Consider the following 21,379-nt stretch of genomic DNA (forward strand, 5'->3'; position numbering starts at 1 on the left):
AGGAGTACCAGTACCTAGTCGATGTGCCAGTAATAACATGGCTATATACAGGGAGTACCAGTACCTAGTCGATGTGCAGGGATACAACGTAATAACATGGCTATATACAGGAGTACCAGTACCTAGTCGATGTGCAGGGATACGAGGTAATAACATGGCTATATACAGGAGTACCAGTACCTAGTTGATGTGCAGGGATACAACGTAATAACATGGCAGGGAGTACCAGTATACAGGGAGTAATATGGCTATATACAGTACCAGTAGTTGATGTGCAGGGATACAACGTAATAACATGGCTATATACAGGGAGTACCAGTACCTAGTTGATGTGCAGGGATACAACGTAATAACATGGGCTATATACAGGGAGTACCAGGGAGTAATAACATGGCTATATACAGGGAGTACCAGTACCTAGTCGATGTGCAGGGATACAACGTAATAACATGGCTACGTACCAGTACCTAGTCGATGTGCAGGGATACAACGTAATAACATGGCTATATACAGGGAGTATGTACCTAGTTGATGTGCAGGGATACAACGTAATAACATGGCTATATACAGGGAGTACCAGTACCTAGTTGATGTGCAGGGGTACAACGTAATAACATGGCTATATACAGGGAGTACCAGTACCTAGTCGATGTGCAGGGATACAACGTAATAACATGGCTATATACAGGGAGTACCAGTACCTAGTTGATGTGCAGGGGTACAACGTAATAACATGGCTATATACAGGGAGTACCAGTACCAATAGTAGAAAGGCCAAAACCTAGGAAGAAACGATGTGCCAGGGTAATAACATTATACAACGTTCAAATGTTCATAAATAACATGGCTATATACAGGGCACAGTCAGTACCAGTAGCCCATGTCAGGATGTGCAGGGGCTAGGTCCTCCAACGTAATAACATGGCTATTATAACAGAAGCCAAGATGTTCAAATGTTCATAAATGACCAGCATGGTGAATAATAGTAAGGCAGAACAGTTGAAACTGGAGCAGGGTGGACTGGGGAACGTCATGTCAGGTAACATGGCTATATACAGCATGGAGTACCAGTACCTAGTCCTGGGGATGGTTCTGTGCAGGGGTAGAGAACAACGATTTAATAACATGGCTATATACAGGGAGTACCAGTACCTGGACTGGGACGATGTGCAGGATACAACTAATAACATGGCTATATACAGGGAGTACCAGTACCTAGTTGATGTGCAGGGATACAACGTAATAACATGGCTATATACAGGGAGTACCAGTACCTAGTTGATGTGCAGGGATACAACGTAATAACATGGCTATATACAGGGAGTACCAGTACCTAGTTGATGTGCAGGGATACAACGTAATAACATGGCTATATACAGGGAGTACCAGTACCTAGTTGATGTGCAGGGGTACAACGTAATAACATGGCTATATACAGGGAGTACCAGTACCTAGTCGATGTGCAGGGATACAACGTAATAACATGGCTATATACAGGGAGTACCAGTACCTAGTTGATGTGCTAGTTGATGTGCTAGTTGATGTGCAGGGATACAACGTAATAACATGGCTATATACAGGGAGTACCAGTACCTAGTTGATGTGCAGGGATACAACGTAATAACATGGCTATATACAGGGAGTACCAGTACCTAGTTGATGTGCAGGGATACAACGTAATAACATGGCTATATACAGGGAGTACCAGTACCTAGTTGATGTGCAGGGATACAACGTAATAACATGGCTATATACAGGGAGTACCAGTACCTAGTTGATCACGCCCCTCATTTGTCAAATCAGGTGTGATAGTCCTGAAATACAGTAAGTGGAACAGTAGGGTTACTTGAGGAAACACTGGTGCAAACTTTAGGCGAGCTATTAAAGTGTCATACAAGTACTGCATTACGAATGTAAAGGTGCGTTTCTTCGGCATCTCCCAGGGGATCGCAGCTTCCACATCAACGACGTCGACGTCCAGGTCGAGTTCAAGTCCCATCAGTGGTTTGGGGCTACGGTGCGTTCCCATGGCAACACTGTCCTGGTAAGATAGGCTACTACATTCTGTGGGATAGAAGGGAATAAATAGGTCATCATATAACTGTCCTGTTAGAATTGCTCACAGAAATATATATAATTTGATTTGGATTTTGATATCGTTCACAAGTTCTACACACAAGTTCTACCACAGGAGGTTGGTGGCAACTTAATTGGGGAGGACTGGCTCGTGGTAATGGCTGGAGTGGAATGGTATCAAATACATCAAACACATGGTTCAATTCCTTTTGCTCCGTCCAGCCATTATTGTGAGCCGTCCTCCCCTCAGCAGCCTCCAATGAAGTCGACCATAGCCCCAGTCATAAAAAGCTTTTTACTATGTGTCAGGGATGTGTATCAACATCTGACAGTTGACAGTTGTGAAGTTTGTGTGTTGTTTTGAATGCCTTTCTTGAATGTCTCCAAGGCTTGTGCCCCAAGATATTACTGGAGAACGGAACACGATGCCCCCTTCTCGGATGCCACAGGAACCTGCTACCTCTCCGTGGACAACCTCAAGACATTTGTGGAGTACGCCCCCTGTCGCACAGGTACAGTACTGCAACAACATCCTTATCCAAAATACTGTACCTGAAGTCAATTGAATGAAGTAGTGACGAAACATGCAGCCACAGATTTGTCTCCTGAGGATGAGGGCCAAATCCTCACTTTAGATCCAAAATTCTTATAAATTGACCACTGATGTCAATGGGAGATTTGTGTTATGATTGTTACATGGAGCGGAGCAGTTGAACCCAAGAGCAGACTCAGACAAGGAGACTGGGATACGGTAACCAAGGTATTTATTGAAATACAGTGGAAGATGGGGTGCAGGCCAGGGAAAGCTTGGACAGGTGCTGAGGCTGGAGCGAGGGGAGTTGGGGCTGGGGCTGGGTAAGCAGATCCGGAGAGGAATCCAAGGAAACAGTAGAGTGGGGGGGGTCCAGGACAGAGTAGCAGGACTGACGAGACGTGGGACTGGAGACAGGGACCAGAGTCAGAGAGGACAGAACTGTAGTGGAGAGGAAAACAGCATCAGGCAAGGGGAAACAGGCACAACACGAAAGCAGGATCTATGCAGAAACAAACAGCAAAAAACACAGACTGACTGAGCAGAGGTTACGATCTGGCAGCGTAGAAGTGACAGGGCTGAGTATTTGTAGAGGTCTTAATTATGGAACAGGTTGCAGCTGGTGGGGATCTGCTCTGCCTCCAGCACACCTGTCTCCGCCCACACAATCACACACACACAGAGATAGAAAGAGGGAGAGAGCACTGGGGGAGTGGCGGCAGGTTAGGGAGACACAGGAGGAACAGTAGAGGGCGTGGCAGGAGCAGATATAACAATAATATTGCCCAGGGCCAGGTTTCTCATAACGATGGAAGCCTAGGCTTCCGAGTGATTTTAAAGATGCGAGGGTTTTAGAGATGCATCTTTCCTACAACCGAGGAAGATAATACGCTTTTCTCAAAACACCATGTAGAGAGAACGTTCGATAAGGCCGTCATTGGAGCATGTGACGATACTGATAAGATTGAAATAAAGGGAGTGTTGCTCTCTGATCAGCTTCTTCCAATCAAATCTTACCTAAACATTATAATTGTTTCATAATACTGATGACGGATCAGCTTAGATTAGAGAGATAGTACCACCTACGGCTGCAAATATTGAGGCAGCTTATTCAAATGCTTAGCCAATAAAAATGCACTGAATCACAGAATTGGCACAGCATTGTGCACGTGTTAGGCTACACATCATGAAATATATTAAGACAAATTACAGACCGTAGCAAAATAGAACTCAATTGATTGAAAATTAAATATACTTCAATATGATTGAAATAGGCCTTTAGCATACTGTTTATTTTTTAATGCAGTCATCTCGGTTTTAATTTGTTTTGATCAATTGCAAAGACATTGGCGACTTTGTATTTTTAGTCAACTTCTTGTGAAGTTATCGGTGGTCACAGAGAGATGGATAAATCATGTGATTCTATGTTTAGCGGAGATCTTCTGTGAGTAAAGTGACTTGGGAGGGCAAAAAGCATCTAACGGCACACTTAGCTGTTCTATGAGTGGTCTGAGGCAGGCTTTAGATTACCAGTTTTAACAATGGGAAACAGGTCTGAGGCAGGCTTTAGATTACCAGTTTTAACAATGGGAAACAGGTCTGAGGCAGGCTTTAGATTACCAGTTTTAACAATGGGAAACAGGTCTGAGGCAGGCTTTAGATTACCAGTTTTAACAATGGGAAACAGGTCTGAGGCAGGCTTTAGATTACCAGTTTTAACAATGGGAAACAGGTCTGAGGCAGGCTTTAGATTACCAGTTTTAACAATGGGAAACAGGTCTGAGGCAGGCTTTAGATTACCAGTTTTAACAATGGGAAACAGGTCTGAGGCAGGCTTTAGATTACCAGTTTTAACAATGGGAAACAGGTCTGAGGCAGGCTTTAGATTACCAGTTTTAACAATGGGAAACAGGTCTGAGGCAGGCTTTAGATTACCAGTTTTAACAATGGGAAACAGGTCTGAGGCAGGCTTTAGATTACCAGTTTTAACAATGGGAAACAGGTCTGAGGCAGGCTTTAGATTACCAGTTTTAACAATGGGAAACAGGTCTGAGGCAGGTTTTAGATTACCAGTTTTAACAATGGGAAACAGGTCTGAGGCAGGCTTTAGATTACCAGTTTTAACAATGGGAAACAGGTCTGAGGCAGGCTTTAGATTACCAGTTTTAACAATGGGAAACAGGTCTGAGGCAGGCTTTAGATTACCAGTTTTAACAATGGGAAACAGGTCTGAGGCAGGCTTTAGATTACCAGTTTTAGGCTTTAGATTACCAGTTTTAACAATGGGAATCAGGTCTGAGGCAGGCTTTAGATTACCAGTTTTAACAATGGGAAACAGGTCTGAGGCAGGCTTTAGATTACCAGTTTTAACAATGGGAAACAGCTCAGAGATTTAATGATTCTCCTACAAAAGGTTCTAACGATGAACATAATCTTAACATGCTTTTGGGAAACTAGGCCCTGGATTGGCCATTTGGGTGGTGGCCTTATCAATGTTTTCTGCATCTCTTCCTTTTACCTTAGAGAGACATGGTCCTGCAGGACAGGGCTACTGTCAGGGTGGGTTCAGTGCTGACTTCACCAAGGTACGTTGAACAGGACAAGGAACAATTCCTTAACAAACAATTCAAAAGAGATTCTCTTTTAGTTTTTAATGGGGCAAACCCCTTATGTTCTGGGGGGCTGTTCCAGAAAGCAGGATCAGTAAGTTAGAGATTTTTGTATGGGGAGGCAGGTAGCCCCTCCGCACATCTCTAAAAACCTGTGTGTGTGCTGTGTGTGGGTCTTTTGGAGGGGTTGGGTTAAAAGTGGAAGTATAATTTTGGTTGGCCTTGTCTGCAATTGACCCATAATGTGATTTGAATCTTAGCCAGGTAACTGGCCCAGACATTCTGAATTAACCTCCAACTAAGCAACAAACAACCATATTCAAGTTTTGCTTTCTGAATGATTTAGGAAATCAAGACATATTTGACTGCTTATCAAAGTAAGCTGGCTAACTGAATGATCCTGCTTTCTGGAACAGCCCACTGCATGAATACTGTATGTTTAGTCATATAACATAAGACTTACAATGGAGTTTGAACAGTTGCTTGATACCTAAGGTTCTCATCAGAGTGGTGGTTTTCTGCGTGTTTCAGGATGGGAAGGTTGTTCTCGGAGGACCAGGAAGCTTTTACTGGCAAGGTGAGTGCACTATTAGATTTATGATAGGATCCTATTGAGACCATATGTGGATTACTATGAACTGGCTCAAGTACAGGATGTAGAGATAGCATACAGTACAGTTTAGAAAACTATACTGGGAATTCCCACTGTCACATTTTTATTAGACAGGTACAGTGGAGAGAGACAGATACAGAGGAGAGAGACATGTACAGTGGAGAGAGACAGGTACAGTGGAGAGAGACAGGTACAGTGGAGAGAGACAGGTACAGTGGAGAGAGACAGGTACAGTGAGAGAGACAGGTACAGAGGAGAGAGACAGGTACAGTGGAGAGAGACAGGTACAGTGGAGAGAGACAGGTACAGTGGAGAGAGACAGGTACAGTGGAGAGAGACAGGTACAGTGGAGAGAGACAGGTACAGTGGAGAGAGACAGGTACAGTGTAGAGAGACAGGTACAGAGGAGAGAGACAGGTACAGAGGAGAGAGACAGGTACAGTGGAGAGAGACAGGTACAGTGGAGAGAGACAGGTACAGTGGAGAGAGACAGGTACAGTGGAGAGAGACAGGTACAGAGGAGAGAGACAGGTACAGAGGAGAGAGACAGGTACAGTGGAGAGAGACAGGTACAGTGGAGAGAGACAGGTACAGTGGAGAGAGACAGGTACAGTGGAGAGAGACAGGTACAGAGGAGAGAGACAGGTACAGAGGAGAGAGACAGGTACAGTGGAGAGAGACAGGTACAGTGGAGAGAGACAGGTACAGTGGAGAGAGACGGGAGAAAGAGCTTTGTATGTGTCAGTATCGTGAACGGACGGGTTTGGAACTTGCGCAGACAACGGCCTACTTTTCCCCAAACGGTGAAGTTATCCCCTACACCATCCACAGGGCCAAACGGTGAAGTTATCCCCTACACCATCCACAGGGCCAAACCTCGACAATCATTTTAGTGCAGCTAAAAAACATAGTTCAAAAGTCTTAACCTCTAACCTCTGGCTCTTTTCCCCATCCGTTCCGGCTTACAGGTCAACTAGTCTCAGCCACCACAGAGGAAATCGTCAAGGCCTACTTCCCATCCTACTTCCTGCTCTCTGTTACTGGGCAGATCCAGACTCGGCAGGTGCAGGGGAGCTATGACGACAGCTACCTCGGTTAGTATGGTCCACTTCTTCATTGGAGCTACAGTAGCTAGAGGCTGCATCTGACACCCTATTCCCCTCACAGTGCACTGCTTTTGATCAGAGCACTAAGTGGTGGCCTTTCTTGATTTCTCATTGCTCTCACTCTTCTCTCTCTCTTCTCTCTTTTCTCTCTCTTTTTATCTTTCTCTCGTTCTCTCTCCACCTTTATTTCTCTCATTATCTTTCTTTCTATCTATCTTTCTTTCTTTCTCTCTTTCCCCCTCTCTCTCTCTTTCTCACTCTTGCTTGCTCTCCCTCTCGCTCTCTCGTTCTCTCACTCTCATTCCAGGTTACTCTGTTGCCGGCGGGGAGTTCAGTGGAGATGATATTGAAGGTGAGTGTCATATTTACAGCGCCAACTTACTTAGCTCGAGCATGATTGGGCTTTGGGTTTGCTTACCCCATATCCCTGTCTAATAGTTAACCATCTAACGACCCCCTGTGCTCTAATATACTAATGTGCTCTAGTCATTAGAGCATTAGTCATTAGAGCATTAGTCACTAGAGCGCTAGTCATTAGAGCGCTAGTCTTTAGAGCTTTAGTCATTAGAGCGTTAGTCATTCGAGCGCTAGTCATTAGAGCGCAGGTCATTAGAGCGCAGGTCATTCGAGCGCAGGTCATTAGAGCGCTAGTCATTAAAGCGCTAGTCATTAGAGCGTTAGTCATTAGAGAGCTAGTCATTATAGCGCAAGCCATTAGAGCGCTAGTCATTAGAGAGCTAGTCATTAGAGCGCTAGTCATTAGAGCGCTAGTCATTAGAGCATTAGTCATTAGAGAGCTAGTCATTAGAGCGCTAGTCGTTAGAGCGCTAGTCATTAGAGAGCTAGTCAGAGCGCTAGTCATTAGAGAGCTAGTCATTAGAGTGCTAGTCATTAGAGCGCTAGTCATTAGAGAGCTAGTCATTAGAGAGCTAGTCATTAGAGCGCTAGTCATTAGAGCGCTAGTCATTAGAGAGCTAGTCATTAGAGTGTGTGAATGTATCAGAGCATAAGATAATAATGTACTTATCACATGTCTTTATAGTCTATTGTAGTAAGTACTTGACAGATAGTATTCTTGAACAGAAGACACGTTTAAAACAAGGCAACTTGACTCTCACTAAAATATTTCCCTGAAGCTTGTCCAGTTCAGTAACTCACTCAAAGCCACAACAGGAATATTTTCAACACTGACTTATTTTAAAAGAAAATAAAAACTTGCGGGCTGGGCTTGCCTGTATCACTTAAGTTATTAAGCTTGTACAATATCATAGATTTCCCATGCACCGGCAACAAACAAGCCTCAGCTTTCCCTATTTTAAACACTGGGTTATTACCAGCAAAGTTTTGACCCTTGTGTATTTGGAAGTGCTTGGACTCAACTGCTCTCTCCAATCTTTTAAACTTATTTTCTTTCTTTCATTCTCATTTTCTGTCTTTTCAGACTTCATCACCGGAGTTCCCAAAGGACTCATGCTGCATGGTTTAGTAAGGAGTCCTCACATATTTATACATCATCATTCATTCTAGATGAAAGTTAACGAGGGTTAACATAATAAGGATGACATTGGGGTGACATAGAACAGGAGTCGGCAATAGGCGGCTCACGGACCAAAACCGGCCTGCGAGTGATTTCTTTTGGGCCGCCCAAAGATTGCATTCAAATATATTTTTGTTTTTGATCAAATAAGACTATCAAATCACCAGGAATTCAGTTAAAACATGTAATTCAGGAAATCTGTTCCCAAGTATTCCTACAAATAAAAAGAGAGACACGCAGTATGTCTCAATGTAATCAAGGTATGAAATGATTGTATTTGAAAATAACAATCTCTTTTTGGGATTACTTGTGGTCAATGTGCAGTGTACAAATTATTATGATTATGTTCCTGCCCCCTAACCATCCGCTCGGACAAAAATCATCCCGTGGCTGAATCTAGTTGCCTACCCCTGACATAGATGTAACGTATGTTACTGTAGAGAGAAAAAAGGGAGTGAGAGGATGCCAAAATATAAACAGGGGGGATATCCATAGAAAGATACAGTAAAATATTTTAATTTGGTTACATTCACATCTACTGCAGGAAGTGTATTAATAGGGAGATTTAAAGAGATAAATATATTGAATGTAGATAAACAAGCATGAAATGCATACATATCATAAATGGACAGTCATTTTGTTGATGGTTCTACTACAATCATGGTTGATAACTGAAGGTATTTTACTAACTCTCTCAATGCAGGTGTCATTACTCAATGGGACAGATCTGAAATCCATGCTGAACCTAACTGGAGAACAGGTTGGTGCACATCTGCTTAACAGCAAGGGGGCTAGACTATACTGTACTTTTGGCTCCTCTGTTCTGATATGTGGGTATATATAGGGGGGCTGAAGGAATTTGCCCCCAGGAGATGGAGCCTGATCCCTGGGTTAGAGGTGAGCCCACGTACACCTATGTGTTCCATATGTTCTGATTGAATCAGAAACAGAGGCAGAAAACACACAAAGTGTAACGGCTACATACTGACTCAGGATTTTGTGTTGTTAACTGAGGGCGTGGGGAGCTTGTTTATACCAACATGCCATTGTTGTGCCAAAGGGTCTGGATTCCTCATTCGCTAAGTTGGTTTTTGGATTGAGTGACATGGTTGTTTTTATACTCTCGTAGTCTTCTAAATTCTCCATGGTTGATAAACGAGACCCCATACTATTGTACACATGTATGTGTGCTTAGTGTTTGTGTGTGTGTTCTTTTTGTTCTTGATTTTGTGTGTGAGTGTGTTTGTGTGTCTACGGGTCCGCCAGCGTTGTGGAAGCTACTCTGAAAATGCATTTGACCCAGCTACCAATTTACTTGACACTGAAACAAGTTTAAGCTACACTAAAGCTACCCTTAAGAAAAATATAATTTACTTACTTATACAGTTCATTTGAAAAAGTAGTTCACTACATCCAAACTACTTGGTGAAGAATTATCATATCTAAATCTGAAATGTCATAGACTACAAATTACAAGAACAGAGCTGGAGTCAGATGTTAACAGAATGTGTAATTTAGCCTATTAAACACAAAAACTAAGTATCAAGTGAGAATTAGGCAGGTCTGATGCTGAAACAGAAAGGAAATTGCTACATGTAGTTCACTGCTCCCCAACACTGGTTTCTGCACGTGCACATGTTGGTGCATAAGCTGTTACTTTCAATGGAAAGCTTTGGGTTCAGGGTTCTGGGCATAAGAAATACCACATGCTGTGTAAACTGCTAACTGACTGCTAACTGCTTACTTCATAGGAAGAATGATCTGAAATAAACTCCTGGCTGGATTTGACTTGACGGTCTCTTTAGGTTGACTGCTCTCAACATGAGTGCTTGGACTGCACCGTCAGACTCTGCTGCGGAAACAAAGAAATACAAATAAATAGTTGTATCTGCTTACCCAAGAGCCCCAGGACATTTAAGTCTGTAGTTCAATGTTTGACGGTTGTGTTAGATTTGGGTGTGTAGCTCAATGTCTTGATGGTTGTGTTAGATTTGGGTCTGTAGCTCAATGTCTTGACAGTTGTGTTAGATTTGCGTCTATAGCTCAATGTCTTGATGGTTGTGTTAGATTTGGGTCTGTAGCTCAATGTCTTGATGGTTGTGTTAGATTTGGGTCTGTAGCTCAATGTCTTGATGGTTGTTTTTAGATTTGGGTCCATAGCTCAATGTCTTGATGGTTGTGTTAGATTTGAGTCCGTAGCTCAATGTCTTGACAGTTGTGTTAGATTTGAGAATTTAGCTTAATGTCTTGATGGTTGTGTTAGATTTGGGTCTGAAGCTCAATGTCTTTACGGTTGTTTTTAGATTTGGGTCTGTAGCTCAATGTCTTGATGGTTGTGTTAGATTTGAGTCCGTAGCTCAATGTCTTGACAGTTGTGTTAGATTTGAGAATTTAGCTTAATGTCTTGATGGTTGTGTTAGATTTGGGTCCATAGCTCAATGTCTTGATGGTTGTGTTAGATTTGGGTCTGAAGCTCAATGTCTTTACGGTTGTTTTTAGATTTGGGTCTGTAGCTCAATGTCTTGATGGTTGTGTTAGATTTGGGTCCATAGCTCAATGTCTTGATGGTTGTGTTAGATTTGGGTCCATAGCTCAATGTCTTGATGGTTGTGTTAGATTTGGGTCCATAGCTCAATGTCTTGATGGTTGTGTTAGATTTGGGTCCATAGCTCAATGTCTTGATGGTTGTGTTAGATTTGGGTCCATAGCTCAATGTCTTTGTCATGTTTGTCATTTATTATCATGTCTTGTCCCTGTGCTCCCCATTCTGTTCGTTTCCCTCTGCTGGTCTTATTGGGTTCTTTCCCTCTTTCTATCCCTCTCTCTCCCCCTCCCCCTCTCACTCTCTCGCTCTCTCTTCTCTCTGTCGTTCCGTTCCTGCTCCCAGCTGTTCCTATTCCCCTAATCATCATTTAGTCTTCCCACACCTGTTCCCGATCCTTTCCCCTGATTGGAGTCCCTATTTATTCCTTTGTGTTCCGTTCCTGTCCCGTCGGTTCCTTGTTTAGTATTCACCATGCTGTGATTGCGTTTCGCCCTGTCCTGTCGTGTTTTTGCTGTGATTGTGTATCGCCCTGTCCTGTCGTGTTTTTTGCCTTCATCAGATGCTGCGTGTGAGCAGGTGTCTCTGTCTACTACGGCCTGCGCCTACCCGAAGCGACCTGCAGTCTGTGGCCGCTTCTCCAGTTATTCCCCTCTACAGACTAGAGGATTTCTGTTATTCCCTGTTTGGATTTAAATAAACTCTGTTTCTGTTAAGTCGCTTTTGGGTCCTCTTTCACCTGCATGACAGAAGGAACCGACCAAGGAATGGACCCAGCGACTTCAGACGCTCGTTACACTGCCGTCAAGATCCAAGGAGCCATGCTCGGCAGACACGAGCAGGAATTGTCTGCTGCTCGCCATGCCGTGGAGAACCTGGCCGCTCAGGTTTCCGACCTCTCTGGACAGTTCCAGAGTCTACGTCTCGTGCCACCTGTTACTTCCTGGCCTGCCGAGCCTCCAGAACCTAGGGTTAATAACCCACCTTGCTACTCCGGGCAGCCCACTGAGTGCCGCTCCTTTCTCACGCAGTGTGAGATTGTGTTCTCTCTCCAACCCAACACATACTCTAGAGAGAGAGCTCGGGTTGCTTACGTCATTTCACTCCTTACTGGCCGGGCTCGAGAATGGGGCACAGCTATCTGGGAGGCAAGGGCTGATTGCTCTAACAAGTTCCAGAACTTTAAAGAGGAGATGATTCGGGTTTTTGACCGTTCAGTTTTTGGTAGGGAGGCTTCTAGGGCCCTGGCTTCCTTATGCCAAGGTGAACGGTCCATAACGGATTATTCTATTGAGTTTCGCACTCTTGCTGCCTCTAGTGAGTGGAACGAGCCGGCGCTGCTCGCTCGTTTTCTGGAGGGACTCCACGCAGTGGTTAAGGATGAGATTCTCTCCCGGGAGGTTCCTTCAGATGTGGACTCTTTGATTGCTCTCGCCATCCGCATAGAACGACGGGTAGATCTTCGTCACCGGGCTCGTGGAAGAGAGCTCGCATCAACGGTGTTTCCCTGCTCCGCATCGCAACCATCTCCCTCCTCTGGCTTTGAGACTGAGCCCATGCAGCTGGGAGGGATTCGCATCTCGACTAAGGAGAGGGAACGGAGGATCACCAACCGCCTGTGCCTCTATTGCGGAGTTGCTGGACATTTTGTTAATTCATGTCCAGTAAGAGGCCAGAGCCCATCAGTAAGCGGAGGGCTACTGGTGAGCGCTACTACTCAGGTCTCTTCATCTAGATCTTGTACTACTATGTCGGTCCATCTACGCTGGACCGGTTCGGGTGCTACATGCAGTGCCTTGATTGACTCTGGGGCTGAGGGTTGTTTCATGGACGAAGCATGGGTTCGGAAACATAACATTCCTTTCAGACCGTTAGACAAGCCTACGCCCATGTTTGCCTTAGATGGTAGTCATCTTCCCAGTATCAAATTTGAGACACTACCTTTAACTCTCACAGTATCTGGTAACCACAGTAAGACTATTTCTTTTTTGATTTTCCGTTCACCGTTTACACCTGTTGTTTTGGGTCATCCCTGGCTAGTATGTCATAATCCTTCTATTAATTGGTCTAGTAATTCTATCCTATCCTGGAACGTTTCTTGTCATGTGAAGTGTTTAATGTCTGCCATCCCTCCCGTTTCTTCTGTCCCTACTTCTCAGGAGGAACCTGGCGATTTGACAGGAGTGCCGGAGGAATATCATGATCTGCGCACGGTCTTCAGTCGGTCCCGAGCCAACTCCCTTCCTCCTCACCGGTCGTATGATTGTAGTATTGATCTCCTTCCGGGGACCACTCCTCCTCGAGGTAGACTATACTCTCTGTCGGCTCCCGAACGTAAGGCTCTCGAGGATTATTTGTCTGTGTCTCTTGACGCCGGTACCATAGTGCCTTCTTCTTCTCCGGCCGGGCGGGGTTCTTTTTTGTTAAGAAGAAGGACGGTACTCTGCGCCCCTGCGTGGATTATCGAGGGCTGAATGACATAACGGTTAAGAATCGTTATCCGCTTCCCCTTATGTCATCAGCCTTCGAGATTCTGCAGGGAGCCAGGTGCTTTACTAAGTTGGACCTTCGTAACGCTTACCATCTCGTGCGCATCAGAGAGGGGACGAGTGGAAAACGGCGTTTAACACTCCGTTAGGGCATTTTGAGTACCGGGTTCTGCCGTTCGGTCTCGCCAATGCGCCAGCTGTTTTTCAGGCATTAGTTAATGATGTTCTGAGAGACATGCTGAACATCTTTGTTTTTGTCTATCTTGACGATATCCTGATTTTTCTCCGTCACTCGAGATTCATGTTCAGCACGTTCGACGTGTTCTACAGCGCCTTTTAGAGAATTGTCTCTACGTAAAGGCTGAGAAGTGCTCTTTTCATGTCTCCTCCGTTACTTTTCTCGGTTCCGTTATTTCCGCTGAAGGCATTCAGATGGATTCCGCTAAGGTCCAAGCTGTCAGTGATTGGCCCGTTCCAAGGTCACGTGTCGAGTTGCAGCGCTTTTTAGGTTTCGCTAATTTCTATCGGCGTTTCATTCGTAATTTCGGTCAAGTTGCTGCTCCTCTCACAGCTCTTACTTCTGTCAAGACGTGTTTTAAGTGGTCCGGTTCCGCCCAGGGAGCTTTTGATCTTCTAAAAGAACGTTTTACGTCCGCTCCTATCCTCGTTACTCCTGACGTCACTAGACAATTCATTGTCGAGGTTGGCGCTTCAGAGGTAGGCGTGGGAGCCATTCTATCCCAGCGCTTCCAGTCTGACGATAAGGTTCATCCTTGCGCTTATTTTTCTCATCGCCTGTCGCCATCTGAGCGCAACTATGATGTGGGTAACCGTGAACTGCTCGCCATCCGCTTAGCCCTAGGCGAATGGCGACAGTGGTTGGAGGGGCGACCGTTCCTTTTGTCGTTTGGACAGACCATAAGAACCTTGAGTACATCCGTTCTGCCAAACGACTTAATGCCCGTCAAGCTCGTTGGGCGTTGTTTTTCGCTCGTTTCGAGTTTGTGATTTCTTACCGTCCGGGTAGCAAGAACACCAAGCCTGATGCCTTATCCCGTCTGTTTAGTTCTTCTGTGGCTTCTACTGATCCCGAGGGGATTCTTCCTTATGGGCGTGTTGTCGGGTTAACAGTCTGGGGAATTGAAAGACAGGTTAAGCAAGCACTCACGCACACTGCGTCGCCGCGCGCTTGTCCTAGTAACCTCCTTTTCGTTCCTGTTTCCACTCGTCTGGCTGTTCTTCAGTGGGCTCACTCTGCCAAGTTAGCTGGTCATCCCGGTGTTCGAGGCACTCTTGCGTCTATTCGCCAGCGCTTTTGGTGGCCGACTCAGGAGCGTGACACGCGCCGTTTCGTGGCTGCTTGTTCGGACTGCGCGCAGACTAAGTCGGGTAACTCTCCTCCTGCCGGTCGTCTCAGACCGCTCCCCATTCCTTCTCGACCATGGTCTCACATCGCCTTAGGCTTCATTACCGGTCTGCCTTTGTCTGCGGGGAAGACTGTGAGAGCCGCCAATAAACGCAGGATTAAGAGTCCAAGGTATTGTTGCGGCCAGAGAGTGTGGCTTTCCACTCGCAACCTTCCTCTTACGACAGCTTCTCGTAAGTTGACTCCGCGGTTCATTGGTCCGTTCCGTGTCTCCCAGGTCATCAATCCTGTCGCTGTGCGACTGCTTCTTCCGCGACATCTTCGTCGCGTCCATCCTGTCTTCCATGTCTCCTGTGTTAAGCCCTTTCTTCGCACCCCCGTTCGTCTTCCCTCCCCCTCCCGTCCTTGTCGAGAGCGCACCTATTTACAAGGTACATAAGATCATGGACATGCGTTCTCGGGGACGGGGTCACCAATACTTAGTGGATTGGGAGGGTTACGGTCCTGAGGAGAGGAGTTGGGTTCCGTCTCGGGACGTGCTGGACCGTTCACTCATCGATGATTTCCTCCGTTGCCGCCAGGATTCCTCCTCGAGTGCGCCAGGAGGCGCTCGGTGAGTGGGGGGTACTGTCATGTTTGTCATTTATTATCATGTCTTGTCCCTGTGCTCCCCATTCTGTTCGTTTCCCTCTGCTGGTCTTATTGGGTTCTTTCCCTCTTTCTATCCCCTCTCTCTCCCCCTCCCCCTCTCACTCTCTCGCTCTCTCTTCTCTCTGTCGTTCCGTTCCTGCTCCCAGCTGTTCCTATTCCCCTAATCATCATTTAGTCTTCCCACACCTGTTCCCGATCCTTTCCCCTGATTGGAGTCCCTATTTATTCCTTTGTGTTCCGTTCCTGTCCCGTCGGTTCCTTGTTTAGTATTCACCATGCTGTGATTGCGTTTCGCCCTGTCCTGTCGTGTTTTTGCTGTGATTGTGTATCGCCCTGTCCTGTCGTGTTTTTTGCCTTCATCAGATGCTGCGTGTGAGCAGGTGTCTCTGTCTACTACGGCCTGCGCCTACCCGAAGCGACCTGCAGTCTGTGGCCGCTTCTCCAGTTATTCCCCTCTACAGACTAGAGGATTTCTGTTATTCCCTGTTTGGACTTAAATAAACTCTGTTTCTGTTAAGTCGCTTTTGGGTCCTCTTTCACCTGCATGACAGTCTTGATGGTTGTGTTAGATTTGGGTCCATAGCTCAATGTCTTGATGGTTGTGTTAGATTTGGGTCCATAGCTCAATGTCTTGATGGTTGTGTTAGATTTGGGTCCATAGCTCAATGTCTTGATGGTTGTGTTAGATTTGGGTCCATAGCTCAATGTCTTGATGGTTGTGTTAGATTTGGGTCCATAGCTCAATGTCTTGATGGTTGTGTTAGATTTGGGTCCATAGCTCAATGTCTTGATGGTTGTGTTAGATTTGGGTCCATAGCTCAATGTCTTGATGGTTGTGTTAGATTTGGGTCCATAGCTCAATGTCTTGATGGTTGTGTTAGATTTGGGTCCATAGCTCAATGTCTTGATGGTTGTGTTAGATTTGGGTCCATAGCTCAATGTATTGATGGTTGTGTTAGATTTGGGTCCATAGCTCAATGTCTTGATGGTTGTGTTAGATTTGGGTCCATAGCTCAATGTCTTGATGGTTGTGTTAGATTTGGGTCCATAGCTCAATGTATTGATGGTTGTGTTAGATTTGGGTCTGTAGCTCAATGTCTTGATGGTTGTGTTATATTTGGGTCTGTAGCTCAATGTCTTGATGGTTGTGTTAGATTTGGGTCCATAGCTCAATGTCTTTACGGTTGTGTTAGATTTGGGTCCATAGCTCAATGTCTTGATGGTTGTGTTATATTTGGGTCTGTAGCTCAATGTCTTGATGGTTGTGTTATATTTGGGTCTGTAGCTCAATGTCTTGATGGTTGTGTTAGATTTGGGTCCATAGCTCAATGTCTTTACGGTTGTGTTATATTTGGGTCTGTAGCTCAATGTCTTGATGGTTGTGTTAGATTTGGGTCTGTAGCTCAATGTCTTGATGGTTGTGTTAGATTTGGTTCTGTTCTCCACATGAGTGCTTGGACTGCACCGTCAGACTCAGCTGCAGAAACAAAGAAATAAAAAGAAAGAGGCCAAGAAAAAAATGGTTGTATCTGCTTACCCAAGAGCCCCAGGAGATTTGGGTCTGAAGCGCAATGTCTTGATGGTTGTGTTAGAATTGGGTCTGTAGCTCAATGTCTTGATGGTTGTGTTAGATTTGAGTCCGTAGCTCAATGTCTTGACAGTTGTGTTAGATTTGAGAATTTAGCTTAATGTCTTGATGGTTGTGTTATATTTGGGTCTGTAGCTCAATGTCTTGATGGTTGTGTTATATTTGGGTCTGTAGCTCAATGTCTTGATGGTTGTGTTATATTTGGGTCTGTAGCTTAATGTCTTGATGGTTGTGTTAGATTTGGGTCCATAGCTCAATGTCTTGATGGTTGTGTTAGATTTGGGTCCATAGCTCAATGTCTTGATGGTTGTGTTAGATTTGGGTCTGTAGCTTAATGTCTTGATGGTTGTGTTAGATTTGGGTCCATAGCTCAATGTCTTGATGGTTGTGTTATATTTGGGTCTGTAGCTTAATGTCTTGATGGTTGTGTTAGATTTGGGTCCATAGCTCAATGTCTTGATGGTTGTGTTAGATTTGGGTCCATAGCTCAATGTCTTGATGGTTGTGTTAGATTTGGGTCCATAGCTCAATGTCTTGATGGTTGTGTTAGATTTGGGTCCATAGCTCAATGTCTTGATGGTTGTGTTAGATTTGGGTGTGTAGCTCAATGTCTTGATGGTTGTGTTAGATTTGGGTCCATAGCTCAATGTCTTGATGGTTGTGTTAGATTTGGGTCCATAGCTCAATGTCTTGATGGTTGTGTTAGATTTGGGTCCATAGCTCAATGTCTTGATGGTTGTGTTAGATTTGGGTCTGTAGCTCAATGTCTTGATGGTTGTGTTAGATTTGGGTCTGTAGCTCAATGTCTTGATGGTTGTGTTAGATTTGGGTCTGTAGCTCAATGTCTTGATGGTTGTGTTAGATTTGGGTCCATAGCTCAATGTCTTGAAGGTTGTGTTAGATTTGGGTGTGTAGCTCAATGTCTTGATGGTTGTGTTAGATTTGGGTCCATAGCTCAATGTCTTGAAGGTTGTGTTAGATTTGGGTGTGTAGCTCAATGTCTTGATGGTTGTGTTAGATTTGGGTCCATAGCTCAATGTCTTGAAGGTTGTGTTAGATTTGGGTGTGTAGCTCAATGTCTTGATGGTTGTGTTAGATTTGGGTCCATAGCTCAATGTCTTGATGGTTGTGTTAGATTTGGGTCCATAGCTCAATGTCTTGATGGTTGTGTTAGATTTGGGTCCATAGCTCAATGTCTTGATGGTTGTGTTAGATTTGGGTCCATAGCTCAATGTCTTGATGGTTGTGTTAGATTTGGGTCCATAGCTCAATGTCTTGAAGGTTGTGTTAGATGTGGGTGTGTAGCTCAATGTCTTGATGGTTGTGTTAGATTTGGGTCCATAGCTCAATGTCTTGATGGTTGTGTTAGATTTGGGTCCATAGCTCAATGTCTTGAAGGTTGTGTTAGATTTGGGTGTGTAGCTCAATGTCTTGATGGTTGTGTTAGATTTGGGTGTGTAGCTCAATGTCTTGATGGTTGTGTTAGATTTGGTTCTGCTCTCCACATGAGTGCTTGGACTGCACCGTCAGACTCAGCTGCAGAAACAAAGAAATAAAAAGAAAGAGGCCAAGAAAAAAATGGTTGTATCTGCTTACCCAAGTGCCCCAGGAGATTTGGGTCTGAAGCGCAATGTCTTGATGGTTGTGTTAGATTTGGGTCTGTAGCTCAATGTCTTGATGGTTGTGTTAGATTTGGGTGTGTAGCTCAATGTCTTGATGGTTGTGTTAGATTTGGGTGTGTAGCTCAATGTCTTGATGGTTGTGTTAGATTTGGGTCTGTAGCTCAATGTCTTGATGGTTGTGTTATATTTGGGTCTGTAGCTCAATGTCTTGATGGTTGTGTTAGATTTGGGTCTGTAGCTCAATGTCTTGATGGTTGTGTTAGATTTTGATGAGGTTTAGTGTTTTAGTTTGCGGACCCACTCCAAACAAAAGAAAAGACTGCCTGCATGGGTACTAGACTGTTTTCTACATTACATAGTTTCCCAGCCAAGCCAATGACACGTAGGCTACAGTGGAAACACAAGAAATCAGCCATTAGCTGTTTAAAGAATGGCGGTAGCCAAGAGTCAAGACACATACTTCAGTGCTTTTGGCTGTTCAGGATATTATGGCACCTCAATCACTTTGTTATTGAGATGTACACTATACAGTATGTCTCCATACCATACATTTACATGACTCAATACAAGTTGCCATATCATGAACTTAATCTTGCTGCCTCATGTTGGTTATAGTATACTAAAGCGATGTTGGTTAGAGTATACTGCTCCATGTTGGTTACAATATACTGCCTTATGTCGGTTAGAGTATACTGCCTCATGTTGGTTACAATATACTGCCTCATGTTGGTTAGAGTATACTGCCTCATGTTGGTTAGAGTATACTGCAGGGATGTTGGTTAGAGTATACTGCAGGGATGTTGGTTAGAGTATACTGCAGGGATGTTGGTTAGAGTATACTGCCTCATGTTGGTTAGAGTATACTGCAGGGATGTTGGTTAGAGTATACTGCAGGGATGTTGGTTAGAGTATACTGCAGGGATGTTGGTTAGAGTATACTGCAGGGATGTTGGTTAGAGTATACTGCAGGGATGTTGGTTAGAGTATACTGCAGGGATGTTGGTTAGAGTATACTGCATGGATGTTGGTTAGAGTATACTGCCTCATGTTGGTTAGTGTATACTGCAGGGATGTTGGTTAGAGTATACTGCCTCATGTTGGTTAGAGTATACTGCAGGGATGTTGGTTAGAGTATACTGCCTCATGTTGGTTAGAGTATACTGCATCATGTTGGTTAGAGTATACTGCCTCATGTTGGTTAGAGTATACTGCCTCATGTTGGTTAGAGTATACTGCAGGGATGTTGGTTAGAGTATACTGCCTCATGTTGGTTAGAGTATACTGCCTCATGTTGGTTAGAGTATACTGCCTCATGTTGGTTAGAGTATACTGCCTCATGTTGGTTAGAGTATACTGCAGGGATGTTGGTTAGAGTATACTGCCTCATGTCGGTTAGAGTATACTGCAGGGATGTCGGTTAGAGTATGCTGCATGGATGTTGGTTAGAGTATACTGCAGGGATGTTGGTTAGAGTATACTGCAGGGATGTTGGTTAGAGTATACTGCAGGGATGTTGGTTACAGTATGCTGCAGGGATGTTGGTTAGAGTACACCGCCTCATGTTGGTTAGAGTATACTGCAGGGATGTTGGTTGGAGTATACTGCAGGGATGTTGGTTAGAGTATACTGCAGGGATGTTGGTTAGAGTATACTGCCTTATGTTGGTTAGAGCATACTGCAGGAATGTTGGTTACAATATAGTGCCTTATGTCGGTTAGAGTATACTGCAGGGATGTTGGTTAGAGTATACTGCCTCATGTTGGTTGGAGTATACTGCCTCATGTTGGTTAGAGTATACTGCTATACTGCAGGGATGTTGGTTAGAGTATACTGCCTCATGTTGGTTAGAGTATACTGCCTCATGTTGGTTAGAGTATACTGCAGGGATGTTTGTTAGAGTATACTGCCTCATGTCGGTTAGAGTATACTGCAGGGATGTTGGTTAGAGTATACTGCAGGGATGTTGGTTAGAGTATACTGCCTTATGTTGGTTAGAGTATACTGCAGGAATGTTGGTTACAATATACTGCCTTATGTCGGTTGGAGTATACTGCAGCGATGTTGGTTACAGTATGCTGCATGGATGTTGGTTAGAGTATACTGCAGGGATGTTGGTTAGAGTATACTGCAGGGATGTTGGTTAGAGTATACTGCAGGGATGTTGGTTACAGTATGCTGCAGGGATGTTGGTTAGAGTACACCGCCTCATGTTGGTTGGAGTATACTGCAGGGATGTTGGTTAGAGTATACTGCAGGGATGTTGGTTAGAATATACTGCAGGGATGTTGGTTAGAGTATACTGCCTCATGTTGGTTAGAGTATACTGCAGGGATGTTGGTTAGAGTATACTGCAGGGATGTTGGTTAGAGTATACTGCAGGGATGTTGGTTAGAGTATACTGCAGGGATGTTGGTTAGAATATACTGCAGGGATGTTGGTTAGAGTATACTGCAGGGATGTTGGTTAGAGTATACTGCAGGGATGTTAGTTAGAGTATACTGCAGGGATGTTGGTTAGAGTATACTGCAGGGATGTTGGTTAGAGTATACTGCAGGGATGTTAGTTAGAGTATACTGCCTTATGTTGGTTAGAGTATACTGCAGGGATGTTGGTTAGAGTATACTGCCTTATGTTGGTTAGAGTATACT

General features: G+C 44.5%; 1 pseudogene; it reads left to right on the top strand.

Annotated features, from left to right (window-relative positions):
• Positions 1 to 21,379, top strand: part of LOC124027031 — a 61,887-nt pseudogene that overhangs the window by 16,082 nt on the left and 24,426 nt on the right.

This window comes from Oncorhynchus gorbuscha, linkage group LG03, assembly GCF_021184085.1.
Source record: "Oncorhynchus gorbuscha isolate QuinsamMale2020 ecotype Even-year linkage group LG03, OgorEven_v1.0, whole genome shotgun sequence".
NCBI classification, from domain to species: Eukaryota; Metazoa; Chordata; class Actinopteri; order Salmoniformes; family Salmonidae; genus Oncorhynchus; species Oncorhynchus gorbuscha.